Below are 17157 nucleotides of genomic sequence, written 5' to 3'. Positions count from 1 at the left end.
CCTCACCACAGTTCAAACTAAGAGAACTGAATGCATGCTTTTTAGTTCTTTGAGTGCAAATGAACTGAGTTCCTTTAGTGGACTTCCACACACAGAGCACAGGAAGCAGAGCCGTACTCTACCTGCCCTACCCCATCAAGCACCCTAAAGGGAAAGGAATATACAAAAGAACATAAATCATGATGAAAAAATAATAACAGAGAACGTGCCCATCCAGAAATAAGCCTCTTACAAACTTGCTTTCCCCTCTCTTACTTTCCATTCTTCACTTTCCTCTCCTTTACACAGAATCACAGAATCACAGAATGTTAGGGATTGGAAGGGACCTCGAAAGATCATCTAGTCCAATCCCCCTGCCGGGGCAGGATTGCCTAGACCATATCACACAGGAACGCGTCCAGGCGGGTTTTGAATGTCTCCAGAGAAGGAGACTCCACAACCTCTCTGGGCAGCCTGTTCCAGTGTTCAGTCACCCTTACAGTAAAGAAGTTTTTCCTCAAATTTAAGTGGAACCTCCTTTAGTTTAATTCTCTTTTATGCCAGCTGTATAAAAGGCAACATGGAAAGGGAAACTCTATAGACTGACCCACAGCCATAGAGATGAAAACTAAGTATCATGTGTTATGTTCTACCCATAATATATCATATTGATATATATGATATAATGCATCATAAAATACCCATGATGTTTTTCATTATAAAGTGCTTTGCATGAAACCAGTTTCCACTACAGGCTAAACAGACAAATTCAAGCTTATTTCTACAAACCCATTTCACTGCCTGTGTAGCCAATGACATGCCAAATTATTGAAGCAGAGGCATTAAAAACCCAGTATGTGTTTCAGTTCTGTGGCATTTGTCCTTTCTCTTTTTCTTCCAGTTTGAAAAACATGCCATTGATGCCACTCTGAGATGTTAGTATGGCCTCAAGTTTCTTCAGAAACTTGTTTTAGACACAAAAACCAACTTGAAGGGAATTAGCTTGTTTATAAACCTTGTCTTCAATTTATACTTACCCCCTTTACTGGCAAGTACAGTTCTTCTATGTTAACGATGCAGAACCTAAATATTTCTGTAGCTGGCTAGTTTCTAGTGTAACTCACATAGCAACAAAACATTGTGCTCATCAGAAACAAGAAAATCCTGGTGTTGCATGCAATGGAAGGAAAAAGAGAAAAATGCAGATCCATTACCACAACCCTTACAGTGTTTGGCTCCAGCAAGAAGATCAAAGCAAATAGAGGATGTTAGTATGGAGATGGATGAAGGAAAGTAAGTACACTCCTGTCTAGGACTATTGTGAGACCTGCACAGCGGCTCTTTTCCAAAGCATGACCAGAAATCATCAACTGGAGAAGGAGTATAGCACTACACAAGCGGCTAGCGTGGTGTCCCTAGCCCAAGACTGGTGAGACGGTCTTCAGCTAACATCACCTCAAAAAATTATCACCTCCTTTTACACCTATGAAGTAATACAAATAACTTACCATAATACTGTCACGGTTTAAAGCTGGGCCAGTTATTAAACCTGTGGCAGATGCCCTCTGTTATCCCCCCCCCTCCCCCCAAAGGGAAAGGGAAAGGGAAAAGGGAGAGAGGCTTCCGGGTTGGAAAGTTAAAACAGTTTTAATAAACTATAATAATGAAAAAAAAATATAATAATAATAATAGAAATAATCAAATATATACAAATATATATACAAAACCAAGATTGAGCTCCCCTGAAGTCAGCCACGTCACCACCGGCACTGCAGGGCAGGCTCCGGGAAGGCCCAGGCTGGGCCTAGCAACGGTCGAGAGCTGGATTCAGGGACGCACGGATCGGGATCGGGGGCAGCAGGAAAACAGACGGAGTCCTCCTTGGACACCGGCCATAGCAGAAAAGGGCGCGACCCTCGTGATCCCCCCCCTTTATACCGAGAATGACGTGTGTGGAATGGAATACCCTCGTTGGTCAATTTTGGGTCACCTGCCCTGTCTGCTCCCCACTGCAGCTGCAACCCCCCTTCGGCTCTTCACTTGTAAGCAGTGAGGAATTCATCAGTGACCTTGGTTTCTCTAAGAATAAGTACAGCAAGAGCCTTACTGCACAACATCCCTACCGGTGCCTCAGCGATAACTACAAATTTCGGGCGTTATCAGTCTTGGAGGCAGACACTGTCTGCAAACATGCAGTTACTTAGAGGAGACTTAGCTGAAAGCAAAAATCACTGAAAGGAAAATCGGCCTGGTTTAGGCCAAACCAGGACAAATACAAATAATGCAAATATAATACAAATAACACTTACCAAAATACCTGTAACAAACAGTGCCTGACAAGCAATGGGAAAGCAAGGTTCAGCTCTGGTCCAGCATTACAGATGTCTTCAGATGCAACTGCCACCTTCATTGAGCTTTTCAAAGCTCATATCAACACTAACTTCAACTCCTAATAAGATTTCATCTGTGGCCTGGATTTTGCAGAGCAATCAAGGAGTTCCCAGGATCTAAAGCAACCCTTAAGTTATCATTAGGCAGCCAAAAGTGAATTTTCATGGCCAGTCTGGCTAGTTTCAATTAGATGCTAGTGGTGCTCTTGACTTCCTAACCCGCCTGGATGCGTTCCTGTGTGATATGGTCTAGGTAATCCTGCTCCAGCAGGGGGATCGGACTAGATGATCTTTCGAGGTCCCTTCCAATCCCTAACATTCTGTGATTCTGTGATGCTGTGAGAATTACTTAGCTGCTGCCACCTGGCCTGGCTTTTCCAGTCCCACAGGCAGCTGTGGACTTTTCTTGTGCCCATCTGTGAGTAAATTTAACTCTTTCCAGTCCTCAGAGGGGAGAAAACAACTGAGATGAATAAACACCTTCTAGGGACAGGAACACTCTTTTTGTCAGGTCTGCAAAGTGCTTGGCCCATGGAGAGCTGCCCCCATTCCTAGCAGGCTTGCTACAAAAAAAAAAAATATGACTTTCAGGACCAGTGGTGATCCTTCAGACATACTCCCCTTGGTCACAGTGCTAGGACTATGTATATGTACATATACATAGTATATGTAGCTGAGGAGAAAGGGTGTGCTGGGTAGCAAGGTTTCCTCAGGAAACTAGTTTAATGTAATATGATTATGTTGCATGTCATCTCTTGATTCCTTCCTTCTCCTCCTACTCGCTTTTCCACCCTGTTATGGCCCCTCTGTGAAATCTGTATGAAATTAGGTAATTTCAAAAATATAAAGTTTCTTTCAGTTTCATGGCAACTCAAGGAAAGTGACCATAATAGTGGGTCTAAGGGAAAGACTGTAGTGTTAGGTCGTGTCTTGTTAAGACACTAAGAAAATCCACATAGAAGAAAGACTCCATAAATACGGTGAGCATGTGGTTGCAGCGTGCACTGCGCAATGCAGCAGAGAATCCAACAAGATGTGAAGGTACAGAAAAACAGGCTTTCACACTTTGTTGCCCACAGAACCATGGCAGAACAATGAAGTTATATTAGATTTATTTGTGGTATTACTGCCCTCTGTACAGAATTAAAGGAGCAAATGCAGCCTTTGAACAAGACACCAAGATAGACACTTTCTTGAATTCCATGCTCTTTAGCTGATCTGCTGGAGTTTCTATGTGACATTGAGCTGTTTTCACTTATCTGGTCTTCTGAAGGGATGAAAATGTAGATGGTGCCCCAGTGAGCCTGGTGCATATCCAGTCTGCGTCCACCTTTGCAGTCTTCCAGTAATGCCCCTCAAACATGAGGGTGGTGGAATTAATCTCTTGGAACTGGATATGTTTGCTGAAGAAAGAGCAGAAATGAGTGTGTCTGCCAGGTGTGGATTAATTTGTGCAGTGCTGCCAAATGGTTTGTGTCCCTATAATCCTATAATAAAAAGGGAATCACCAGAATAATAAAGTTAGCAAATTAGTACCTACTTTCCTGCATTAGGGACCTGAGTTCATTTTCACCAACTAAACCATGCACTGCCTAAAGCCAGAACCTGGTCTGAATTAGCCAGTAATACAGCAAAAGTCATTACCGTCTTACCATAGGCATTCACTGGGGTGATTCTTATGCAAAACCCCCACATTTTTATTTTTTTTTTCTTACAAAGGCCACAATTTATGTAGATTATATCGCATCAGACTACATACTACGTTCTATAATCACACATTTTTCCTACTTGGAACATGTGTAGTCACACACGGTTCAGCACAGACAGGACACAGGAACAGCCACAAAAGCACGGATGAAATGCAAAGAGTAAATTTATTTTCGTTACCTCACCAACCAGGGGATCCCTGAAGCAGCATCTGGGCAGAAGCCCACAAGCAGGGACACAGGCCCTGCTGAGCTTGGTCCATGCTAGAGGATTACTGAACCTGCTGTTTTCTCCATACAATTAGTATGATGACATATATATTTTTCTACACCCCAGCAAAAGGTCACTTGAACGTGTTTATAATCCTCCTTGCCAATCTTCTATTATTATCCCACGTTCCACCCCTTTGCTCGAGGGACCCCTTCCGCTGGGGGTGGCAAAGCTGGAGGTGTCCATTTGGGCTTGCAGGGTGTAGGGCAGGGTGATTTACAGAGGCACATAATAAACACATATAGAAAAGGAATAAACATATCCCTACAATAATTCTTGGAATCAGGTGTCCCATCCATCTTGTCAGAGAATTAAACCACTCAGCTAGCCAGGGACCACCACTAGATTGTTTCATTTGATGCATTAAGTCCTGGGGATGTTGAATGTTGTCCTCTATGCTGGCTGACTCATCAGTCGTGTTGAAGCAACACATGCCTTCAAAATCAGTGCAGTGTTTATGGCGTTGAAGAAGGAGATAGTCCACCACCAATCGATTTTGTAATGTTCCTTGGCATACCGCCATTACCTACTCAGAAAAAAACAACGAGGAACATTAATTTCAAAAGCACTTAGCATAATCCTATAACACAGCTACTGGGGTTGGCACGCCAATGAAACACGTTGTCAAAAGGTCTGCAGCTGTTAATCCTCCCTCAATACGAGAGGCAGATGAATTAGTTACAGCAGAGGCCAACCAAATCCAAGTATTTACATGCTGATCTCACAGAAATGTATCTAGGCCATGGGCTTATAGTACAAGACTACAAAGCATGACAAGCCAACCTGTGACAACGGAGGAAAACAGGAGCGTCATTTCCTTCCAGTAATACGTACACCATTGCTCCAGCTCCTTCAGTGAACATCACTCTGGGTTTGATAACCTGATGTGGGGTAATTGCCCACAAAGATTGAAGAGCTATGGCTTGCGCTTTTTTAGATTGAACTTCAATTTGATGTTCGGTTTGTGACACCAGTAACACCATTCCAATGCTGTCTCCTCTGGATAAGGCACAGGTATTCATCGAAGATAGATACCTCAAATACAAGAACTCAAGAATCTGATATCAACAGAGGACGTAAAATAAGAGGAGAAGTTGGAGTACAGAACCATATGGCATTCTCGGGGGTTATGTGAATCTTCATGTCTAGAGTAATAGGTTGTGGTCCCACCATGCAATCCGTTGGTGTAAACAACTCCATTTCCCCTGTAGTTAATATTTTGGGAGAGATAGCATACGGAAGAATTTCAGTCCTCACCATGTTTTGTACTGGAAGTGTTGTAATACGATCATAGGGTGTTTGATTATGAATATTCCGGCTGTTTAACAAAAAAACTGCTTTAGTAAGATGTGAACTCCAGTGTTGTAAAGTTTCAGTACTGGTTACCTTTTTTAATTGTTCCTTCAACATTCCATTTATTCTTTCAATCAAGCCATTAGCTTGGGGATGGTAGGCAACGTGGAATATCCAATCTATCCTTAGCCCTTGAGCCTAATCTTGGACATTATGACCACTAAAGTGTGTTCCTTGGTCGCTTTGTATTTGGTAAGGAGGTCCATATTGATGAATGAGTTGTTCCAGTCTTCAGTTGTGCTATGTTAATTAGCATATTTGATGGGTTTAGCTAAAAGCAGGCCTGACACTGTGTCCAAATTGCCACCCCCTTGAAGCACGGCAGGGGGCCCATGTAATCGACCTGCTAGGTATTCAACACCCATTGATGCCGTTTTATCTTTCTCCGTGGCCTATACAATGCCCTTAAATGTAGCTGCGTACAAATAGTACAATTATTTGCACATACTTTTTAAATATGTAATGGCAGAAGGCTTGATTATGAGCAACGTCCCATCATCAGTAACCCACCTGTGAATAGGTATAGATGTGTGTACAGTCATGCTATCTTGGCCTGTGATTCTTCCAATTGCTTGTAGTGCCCAAACTACAGCTAAAATTTGTTTTTCCATCGGGGTATAATGTACAGTGGAGCATTGGACCAAAAATCCTACAGGTTCTTTCTGATTTTTTGACCGAGTCACCTGCCACAAGCCCCATGAGGCTATATCATCTAGAATTGTTACTTCTAATTCAAAAGGATATCCTCACCTAGGAGTCTATAATCACACATGCTCAACCAAAGCATTTTTGCAGACATTAGAGGCTTCTTGTTGTTGCTTGGTCCACTGCCAAACCACCTTCTTCCTAGTTAATTTTTGCAGAGGGCGCATTAATACCACCAGATGTGAGATCAAAGTTCTCCAATACCCTGGAAGTCCCATGAAGGTCTGTAGCTGTTTTACTGTGGTTGGTACAGGAAATTGCTGGCCTGGTTGCTGTACCTTATTTGGTATTTCTCTAATCTGTCCATGCCAAACTAATCCCCAAAATTGTACAGTAGTACTAAGGCCCTGTATTTTCTTTGGATTAATTGCCCAGCCTTGGGCCTGTAAATGTGCTTTGAGCGATTCGGCAGCTACCTCAATTTCTTGCTGTGACCCTGCCATAATCAATAGCTCGTCAATATAATGGTAAACAGTAATGGTACCTGCCCATAGTGCTACATCAGCTGCTATCATTTGGTGGCAAATGGAGGGACTGTGTTTGTACCCCTGAAGCAATACTTGGAAAGTATATTGCTTTTGTTGCCAGGTAAAGGCAAACTGGTTTTGGCTTTCTGAAGAAATGGCTATCGGAAAGAAAGCATTAATAAGATCTATCACCACCTTCCAGGGTTGTAAATTTTTGCTGATTTTTTCTATAAGAGTAACCATGTCTGGTAGCGTAACTGCAAGTGGGGGAGTGACTTCATTCAATTCTCTGTAATCTGCAATCATTCTCCAAGTGCTGTCTGGTTTTTGAACAGGCCAAATAGGATTATTAAAAGCGGTCATGCTTTCCTTAACAATTCCCACTTGTTGAAGTGCCTGAATGGTTTGAGTAATTTCCTCCTCCCCCCCGGAATAGGATATTATTTTACAGTTCCCACCTTGTCAGGCACGGGCAGTGCAACGGGATCCCACTTCGAGAATCCATGCAAGACAGTTACAGATCGAATAGCGAATCCCACTTGCGAAGTCCCGAAGCAGAAGCGACCATTTAAAGTTCCAGCTGTTCGTCCTGCCAACACATCAGTACCCAACATATATTCTTCAATTGTGGCAGTTAACACCGTCATGGTAAACGGAGTGGCATTTCCTGTTGTTAAGGTAACCTTAGCCTGGGGGGCAGGGGTTGGATTTCCCCCTAATCCACAGATCTGTGATGTGGCTCCTTTATTAGTAATATTATTATGTAGTACAGTAACTCCAACTCCAGTATCCACCAGACATGTAAAATCCCCTGAGACTGCCACTTTATAGTCAAAGGAACGTAGGGTCGTCAGTCCCCACCATGGTAAGAGGCTACAGTGGTGGCGATTTTGGGGGACCTGCCAAACCTTCATTTCTGCTGTTTTGGCACTTGCCACGTAGTGCCTCGCCCTGAGGTGGCAGGCGGGGTGGAGGGTGGGTGCGGAGATGGCAGCGGGGCCGGGGGCAGTCGGCTTTTTTGCATGGGTGCTAACTTTTGCCATTGGCGAAACCTTTCTGACATTGTGATCCCATTTATTTCTGATCGTGGGACACCAGCTTGTAAAATATTATTCCACATTTGCTTCCTCATCACCTGTTATGTAACTCCTTTCAGTTTTGCTGGCTTCCCTTTATCCACCACCCGCACAGATGGTCCTGAAGTTACAGCCCCAATTTTCCTCAAGGTGTTTGCCAGGGCACCTACATTACCAGTAGCATGTGTGACTGCTGGTATAATCAAGGGTTTTGGTGAGGCAGGTGCTCCTCTCAAAAGCTGCATTTTGATACTTCTCATTACTGCTACCCTGTCTGGATTGGATCCTGTAATCAATGCATATGCCATCCCCACCTGCCGCACTAAACAAATACCCTCCTCCATTGTACACCAGTTTCTGAGGGGCAACACTAATCCGACAGGTTTAGCATATGCTGCTAAAACCGCTGCACACAACCATTGATACAGTGTAGGTACAATAACATCTTGCCCATCAGGAGCTCTGATATTTTGCAGCTGAGCGTATCTTCACTGTATCTGATCATCACTGGCTATAGGGTTTAATAAATCTTTTTTACCCATTAATAAACGGATAGATGCATCTTCACTATCCCAAGCTTGCAAAATCCTTGCCAGTATGCCTTCCCCACTCCTTTGCTGACAGATCTCTAAAAATTCCCTTAACTGTTTCAGGGTGTAACATACACGTGACCCACACTCCTCCATCCGCTTGTTCCTGCTGCCCCTTCATTTGTATGGGGCGTCATGCTTCTACCACCTCCCTGCCTTCTAAATCCAACTCCGAGTCTGAGGACTCATTCCAAATATTTCCATCCCGTTCCTCAGGATCCCACAAAGGTTTTGTGGTGAGAGCACAAACTTGGGACATCAAAACTTTACTTTTTCCATATTGGTCCCTTTGTTTATTAGCAATACAAACTGCTCTACAGTACCTTGCAGCTCATGGCACTGCTCTGCTTGAGTAGTAATCATTTCTTGTGCAATTGCCTTTGCATCTTGTAAAGTCCCGACTTCCTTTTCCAATTCTTTCATTTTACTCCATAATGCAACAACTTCACGATCAAGAGCTCTAAAACTGGCAACTAATAACCAGCCCAATCTCCTAACTGCTAACTGCTAACTCCCAAACAGCTAACTGTGAGAAGACTCTGATGCCGCTTTCCATGGCAACCCACACATAGCCGTTTCAATTCTCTGGGTTGTAACCACCATGCCATCACTTATTTCAGCCCATGCTTCTGTCAGAGCCCATGTAGCCAGGAAAGCGGCCACGGGGGTCCAGCGCTCAGAATTGGGCCATCCCAGAATACGGGGAGTCACTGTCGTGGCCTCCCCAGTCCCCAACTTTTTTGCCAGCCACAGCATGGCTGTTCCTGGATCCTGCCGACTACACCAAAATGTGTTTGTCAGCACAGGCAGGACGCAGGAACAACCACAAAAGCACGGATGAAATGCAAAGAGCAAGTTCATTTTCGTCACCTCACCAACCGGGTGATCCCCAAAGCAGCACCCGGGCAGAAGCTCACAAGTGGGGACGCAGGCACTGCTGAGCTTGGTCCATGCTAGAGGATTGCTGAACCTGCTGTTTTCACCCGTTTATCACGGATTCGCACAGGCGTAGTTTACCACTGTGCTTTGATCTTCTTTGTAGCAGGGCAGGAATTTCAAGCATGTCTGATAGGGTGCCTCTAAGTTTATCATAGGCCTATGTTATCTAAACACAGATGTTCTACTTGTCAAACACACAAGGATAAACAACAATCAGTATGATATACATATTTTTCTACACCCCCAGCTGCAGGTCCTTTGAGCGTATTTATAATCCTTGCCAACCTTCTGTTATTATCCCACATTGGTCATTCATATATCAGAATAAAAACATTGTGCCAACAAGAGCTAGGGAGGAGAGGAAAAAACCTGAGTACTTTGCAAACATGAAGGAAACAAACTGAATTCCAGGTTCCAGTATCTTCTCAGAGTTATAAGCTGCTGAAAAGTGCAATTGAAGACTATCAGGAAAAAACGTAGCTCTTTGCTGTTGTTCTCAGTGTTCCCAATTAGGCCCTATTTGATGGAATTCTACTTTTCCAGGTAGCATCTCTCAGGACATCAAGTTCTTGAGAAATGCAAATCAAGATGTGCAGCCACTTATCTTACCAGTTTGTTCATTGAAAAGATGTTTAATACACGCTGTCTTTTGTCCCAGGGCCACCTCTCTTCACAGATGTTTAGGAAACCCAAACATCTGCAGATGAAGAGAGCACAGTAAAATAGACCGTAGGCAACAGTCTTGCAAGGTGTATGCTAACAGGCTGTAGGAGAGGCTCCCAGACTGGGCACAAACCACAACTTCATGTTGAGTGCTGGCAGCAGAGACACCTCCCACTGTGGTTGGAAGTGCACACTGTAAGTATCTATCCATACTGTTATTGCTAAAGTGGTGCCACTGCTGTCTGTAGCTGTTTGCAATCCTTCCATGGGTGTGAGGACAAGGTGGGGTGGCTAAGGACACAGAACCCAGCTTCTAGTTTGTGGGACCTGGGTGTGAAATGGGATGGTGAGCAAGAACTTGGAGGTCAGGGTCAGCCTCTGGAGTTCTGGTGGAGGAGTATGACAAGAAGGCATGTGGGATTGTGATGAAGGAAAGCAGACATGCTAACAGGGGAAAGGTAGTAGGGTCAAAGAGTTGGCAGATCATGTTAGAAGAGGTGAGAGCAATGTAATTGCAGGAACCTCTCCTCTGAGTCCACAGTCTAGCAAACCAAAAGGTTTCAGCTGTTGATAATAACTGAAGAGCCAACAAGGCTGGAGGCCCCTATGCTGTCATGTATGCACATGGACTGTCACAGAAGCAGGAGCTGCTGCCACTGATGGCATTTTCCCAGACAGATGAACTTTGGGAGTCTACGGTCTATAGACTAGGGCATAAAGGACAATCAAGCTTAGACTCCCTTCATATTTAATATTCCTGGCAGGCCTTCAGAAGATATACCAGTATCACCAAGAAGTCTTGATGCTAGCAAGATGTTTGAAGCAGGATGAGGAAATTTCTGTTGAAAGAATACTGCTGATTAAGGCAGTCTACATAAATTAATAGATGACATGAGATGTGGCTCATCCAAAGAAGGAAAAGTCCAACAAACAAGAGCAACGACCAGAATGTCTTCTGAGAAAGACAATTTCAGTTTATTGTCAAGACACTTTCTTTGCTCTTTTCACAGCAAGCATTTTTGAGAACTTCTAACACAGACTAACAGTTTCTCTTCTAGGATGATGCTGCAATTTCCCAGACACTGGTGATCATTTGAGACAGACCATGTTTGTGGCACAGAAAGTAATTTTTTAGTTTCTTTGTTCCCAAAATCTGGACTGGCTCTACAGAGATTGTCACATTATGCAAGAAACTCATCCCAAATTGCCCAGGCTTCAGAGCTGCACTTCAGAAAAAACTATTTTACACAAGTTCACTTGCCTAGGGTTGTGCTTAACAGTCTAGAAACAAAGTAGTGCTGGTGATGTTTTAATCTTGGAGAAATAACCTATCAATTGCTTTTCATGTCCCCACATGCCACAGTCTTCACTTCTGACAAGTTTTGAAAAAAGCTGCATCAGTAAATTGAGAGAAACAGTCTTATCATTGTTCCATGGTGGAATAAATAAAGGGCTAGCCTCTTGCATATTACACTGAGGTACACTTTTTTCCCTGTATATCACATCACAGAGACCTTTCTGTAGAATTTAAGTTTGGTTGATCCTGGATTGCAGACTTCTGCCCTAAAAGATCAAGTGTGCTGTGTATAGGAATATGCCAGTCTCATCTAGGATTGCCAGTAGCTTGGTACTGCACGTCATGTCCATGGCTTACAAGTGGACGTAAGCTACCCCAGAGCCACGCTTTTAACTTCTGCGCAACTGCAGGACCTCTGCTCCCAGCCACATGCTCCCTGGTGCACACATCTTTGTTGTCTTAAAATCTCCTTTCTGAAACATACTTTTGCTTTGTATTAGGACTCTATGAAAAGGTAAATGTATTAAAATCATTATCACTCTCTAGTTTGTGACTGCTGTACTGACTGTATAAATCTGGGCTTTGTTTTTTTTTATCCTTTTGACTACACTGCAGCTCCCAGTTGGCACAGTCATTTACAACAATCACCATTTTCCAGGCAGTGCATTATAACATCCTAATTAAGGAGAGAAGGATGGGACCATCTTTCAGACTCCACTTGGTGTGAAAGTGCACCTCTCTCACCTGCACTGGGCTCTGAATGCTCTTGCCACTGTAATACTCTTTCACCGGTTTTAGACTGGCCTAGAAATCTGTTTCCTTTTTCCCAATGAGATCACTAGCAACGTTTCTAACACTTTTTTTCACACTGGGTTCCAGAAAAATGGACACAAATTCCTGCCTTCAGGAGCTAGCAATGTGTATGTGACTGACCTTTAAAGAAGACGTTAGTTTACTACCGAGATGTACAAGAAGAACATGGGAGTTCAGCAATTCTTAAATACTGCCACTGTGGAAGCATTCTTCTTCAGATGGCAAATAGGACATTTTGTTTCCTGTATTTCTTGTGTGTTGCCATATTTTATCTAATCGTTTTTGTAATGTACATATATTCTTTTTTCACAAATTAGTTTTTTACCATCTAAACACAGAACTTAGGTTTTTACTGTACAAGAGGTAGTGAATATGCAGAAACTTCTGCAACCTACATGTCCTGACAGTTTTACTTTTTTTGTTCCTTCAGTAGCTGGAATTTCTGGTTTTATACCGAAGGCTGGTGCACAAATAGAGCAGTATACTACACACAGAAGCAGCTCATGTACATTGTGATTGGTCTTTCTCTCTTCTGTATATAACCCCCCCCACACATATACACACACATTTGGATTCAGTATTAACAGACAATTTCCTACTAAAAATCAATGACATTTTGCATGAGCGTTGTTGGCAGAAGAACCGACTGGCTCTTCAAAGGTTGGTTGCGCATTATGTGAAAGAACCTAACTGACAAGTGCTAAATTTGCAACAGAAAACGTACTCATTCTGCTGGGGAAGCACGATCAAGGCTTCTACACAGTCTTTCAGAACAATATATGACATAGCACTTCTTTATCAAACAACTCTGTATTTTACTCTGTTGAGTGTTTATTAGTTCACACCAGTATAGCCACAGTCATGATCCAGTAGTGAATACCTGGAAGATTTTAATGCTGCACTCTGATTTAAAGTTGACAGCACCTCTTTAGAACCAAGAAGATCAATTTTATGTCAGACTTTTCTAGTCTTAACCATGAAAGAAATAACTTCTGAGAGTTTTTCAGAAAATAAAGTGCAAGGGGGGGAACTCAGAAAGCCAATATAATGTACTTTGTACAGTATATAGCTAATGCAATTTGTAGCTTTGTGTTCTTTTTTGTGAGTACTGATTTTAAATAAAATAGATAAAACAATTCCTCATTGCCACTGTAATTTTTTTAACACTTTTATTGTTGAAGTCCATCCTTTTAATCTTCTCTTATAGAAGCAAACAATGCATCATTTTGAACCACTTAAATGCACTATAGCAACAGCTTTGTTGGAGCAGTGACTGCTGCTATAAATGGCTTTTCCAGAACTTCATGGGATCCAAACAACACCTGTCAAGATATATTTGCTTGCAATATGATGAAGACATTATCCCTGTGCTGCATGCACAAGTGGCCTCTCTTCACTGCAGGAAACGACTGGAGGTTTAGTGAGTTACCAGAACACAGGTGTCTGGAGAACGGTAGCCAGTCCATAGAAATCACTGGATGCAGGGTTGTTGGTAGAAATGTGGCAGGATGAATTTGAGCTTTAATCTTCCCGATCCCATACTCTTCCCAGACTTCAGGCATGGCTTTTCTGTACAGAACCCTTCCAAGAGTTGTGCTCGAGCCCGTAGCTGCCTGCCCAGTGTCACCTGAGGTCTCCTAGAGCATTGCTCGCTTCAGCCTACTACTGCTTCTCCAAGCTCACAGAATTTTGCTTTTTCCTCTTCTAAAACATTCTTTCCCATGTTTGACTGACTTTGGCCTTCTATAGCCTTCAAATTGTTGAGAAACACGCAGGCTAAAATTTTTCTTTCCCCTTGCTGTGACTATCCCATTGTTCCTTTGCCACCTTCTGCCTTCCGTACTTGCTGAAGCTTCTGCATCTTCAAGAATCTGCATTAGCCTGCCTGCCTCACACCTTACTGTCATTCTGTGAGTTCTCTGTACTTTTCTTCTCAGTAATCTCCCTGCTTCACCTTTTCTGCCATTATCCTGTGCCTTCTTTCAGGCCAAGCCTTATGCATGAACCAGTGTCCCATCCTGGATCATCAAAACCCTGTCTTCATCAAATCCACTTCTTTCCCAATTCTTTTAACTGATTTAAAGTAACCTTCCCTTCTCTCACCAAGCTATTGCTCCTTGCAAAACCATCCTTCATTTAAATCAAGGTAACAAATTCTCCTCTCTCCAGTATATAAACAGTGAAGGCTTGTAAATGCCACAGAGCTTTATGAATGTATTAACGTAATAACTGAAGGGATCTAATTCTAAGGGGGAGTGGGGCTGCCTACACCTGACAGCAGTAAGATTGAACATCAACGAAGGAAGCATAGAATGAGTTAATACCGAGCAAAATTTAGGAAAAGATTGAAGTTGAAAATCACTCCCAATAAAAGGAAAACCAGAAATCAATCTCAAATCTAGCTTCAGTAATGATTCTTGCTTTCAAGGCAAACTGCAAACCAACTGTAAACTCCAAACAAGCCCTGTAACACTATGATTCATTAAGCATCAGGATGACAACAGTCTCCTTTTTCTCTTCAGCATGGCCAAAGTTTGTGTATTCTTCCTCCTCTCCTACTGCTCTGGGTGTCTTTAGCAGAGGTTTGCTACACTTAATCTCTGCTTGTTGACCAATAAAGCCACAATTGCAAAACCTCCCTATGGAGGAAGCTTATAATGGAAGAACGTAACTTTGATGTTGGATGTGTGACAGAAAATTAAGCATGTTTTCCTTAGCATAATTACATGCACACCAAAGTTGTTGCCAGTCCAGAAAACACAGCCTAAAGCTGTCATGGTTTTGTGGCGGAAACTTGGGCCAAGGACTGTACTGCTGAGAAAGCTGAGCTACTAACCAATTCTGCGTGCAGCTACAGAGGATGATAGCGGGGAGATGACATGATGGTATCTGCATAGGAAAATTACATCAGCTGCCTAAATAAATATCATTATAAGCACTATTACACATATATCAGCATATTTAATGTATCTCACTACATGTTATACTGTGTAAAATGTAGTAATGTAGCAACAACAGTAGGGCTACATAAACACTGCCTTTTGCACACTAGCCAAAACCTGAGCCTCAGACCAAACTCACCTTACACCAGATGTGGGTTTTAGATGAGCATCAAGGCTACCTGTGGCCAGAGAAGAAATTCAGCCCATGCTGCCTTTAAGTTTAATCTCACCTACCTGCATTGACAAGATGGGACTTTCCAAAGAGTTCCCCATGTAGCCTATAAAAATGACTGGCAGCACCAGCTGGCCAGCATCAGGGACGCAAGCTGGCTAGGCTTCCTCCTACAGGCACTTCATGCAAAACGCTGTGAAGTACTGCAGAACGTCCAGACACCAGAACTGTAACTTTCTCCAACGCTGCACTTTTTCACTTAGATGATTTTCCCATTTGTAAACAATAAAACAAAGCCTGAGTATTTTCCTGTCAGGATGGTGGTGTGAGGACCGGTTAGCATTTACATGTAGCTTTGGAAGGGACAGCACCTGCTGTGAAAAGGACAGAGCACTCTGTTTCATGTGATCAGCTCTGGGAGAAACACCAAAGTAACACACGAGACATTCAGCAGCTGCGGAATGTTTTGCACTACCTCTTTGCAACAGTATGTAGTTCAGAGCAGTATTAATAATATCTGAAACGATCTACTTTATCCAATTAGGTTTTCATTTAATTAAAAAAATCCAATGGTTCTTTAAATACATTTAGCACACAAAAATGGTGGAAAGTTTGCTGTGCACCAGTTAATCCCACCCATGTTCCAGTGACTGCAGCTGGATCCACGTCCTCCATTTCACTTCTCACTCACTCTGCTTATAATCTGGTTCTCCCAAGAATTTTAGTTTCCTGGGACAGGTTGCAAGTAAGAGAGAAGTAGCAGAAACACTCACAAATGATACTGGAAAAAACTTAGGATTATTTCAGGTTTTTTTAGTCTCAGCATTGAGATGCCAAAATGGGATGGATGTGTAAGTATGCTTTAGTTGTCTCTAACATGAATTAGTAAATTTTGCACTGAAAACTGGAGATTAGCAGCTGGATGCATGGTTTATGGCATTTGGTGGGTTGCCATACGCTGCGGGACATCTTTTGAAGCAGATCTTAATCAACTCAAAAGACAATATGGCAACTGGCAGCCTTTTTCTTTATTGAAGCAAAGTCACAGCATTTTCATCACTATTCCCCTCTTGTGAAGGGAAGAGTTAAACGAAGGCCCCTGAAATTTACATTACTAACAAGTAAAGGATTGGAGAAAGAGATTACAAGCATATTGCTCTAAAATAAATAATTCACAAAGGGTGCTTTTTCTTCTTAAAAGCAATCTAAAAATGTATAAATTCTAAGGTAGGGAGATCAAAAGATATTTTAACAACTTTCAATATGTACAAACAATACAAAAACTGCGCACGCCATCAAATGATGCAAAAGTCATCTTAAAAATTAAAAGCTTCATTCCTACTAAGAACCAAAAACTCCAGCCAATATTTCAGTTTTAATTAATGGTTTTCTTTACAATTGGAAAACCGTTAAATGCTTTTATTATCTGTAAAATATACAATAAAAACGAACCTCACTAAATTATTAAGGTTAAAAAAGAAGAGAAATACTGCAGGCAAATCAAAAAGGAAAGTAACTGTAACTTACTCTTTGGTAACCAAAAGTTAGGAAGTATCTGTATTTCAAGTGATGAAAAGCAATAATCTTCCCATTTTGACAAATGGAAGAAAGACTTCTGGCAAAACACAACTCCCAAGTTTCAGTTTTGAAAGACAGGCTCCACCTACAGCTCCGTAGTGCAAGTTATCAAAGTCAAATTTTGCCTTCTAAGTCAGAAACGTAACCCTTCCAAACTCTGGCCGTACACTGCTTCATTCCTCTCCCACTTTTCTGTTGTCTGCTCGCATCCTCCAC

Source organism: Nyctibius grandis, chromosome 1, assembly GCF_013368605.1.
Source record: "Nyctibius grandis isolate bNycGra1 chromosome 1, bNycGra1.pri, whole genome shotgun sequence".
NCBI classification, from domain to species: Eukaryota; Metazoa; Chordata; class Aves; order Nyctibiiformes; family Nyctibiidae; genus Nyctibius; species Nyctibius grandis.
Note: the sequence above shows the minus strand (reverse complement) of the source record.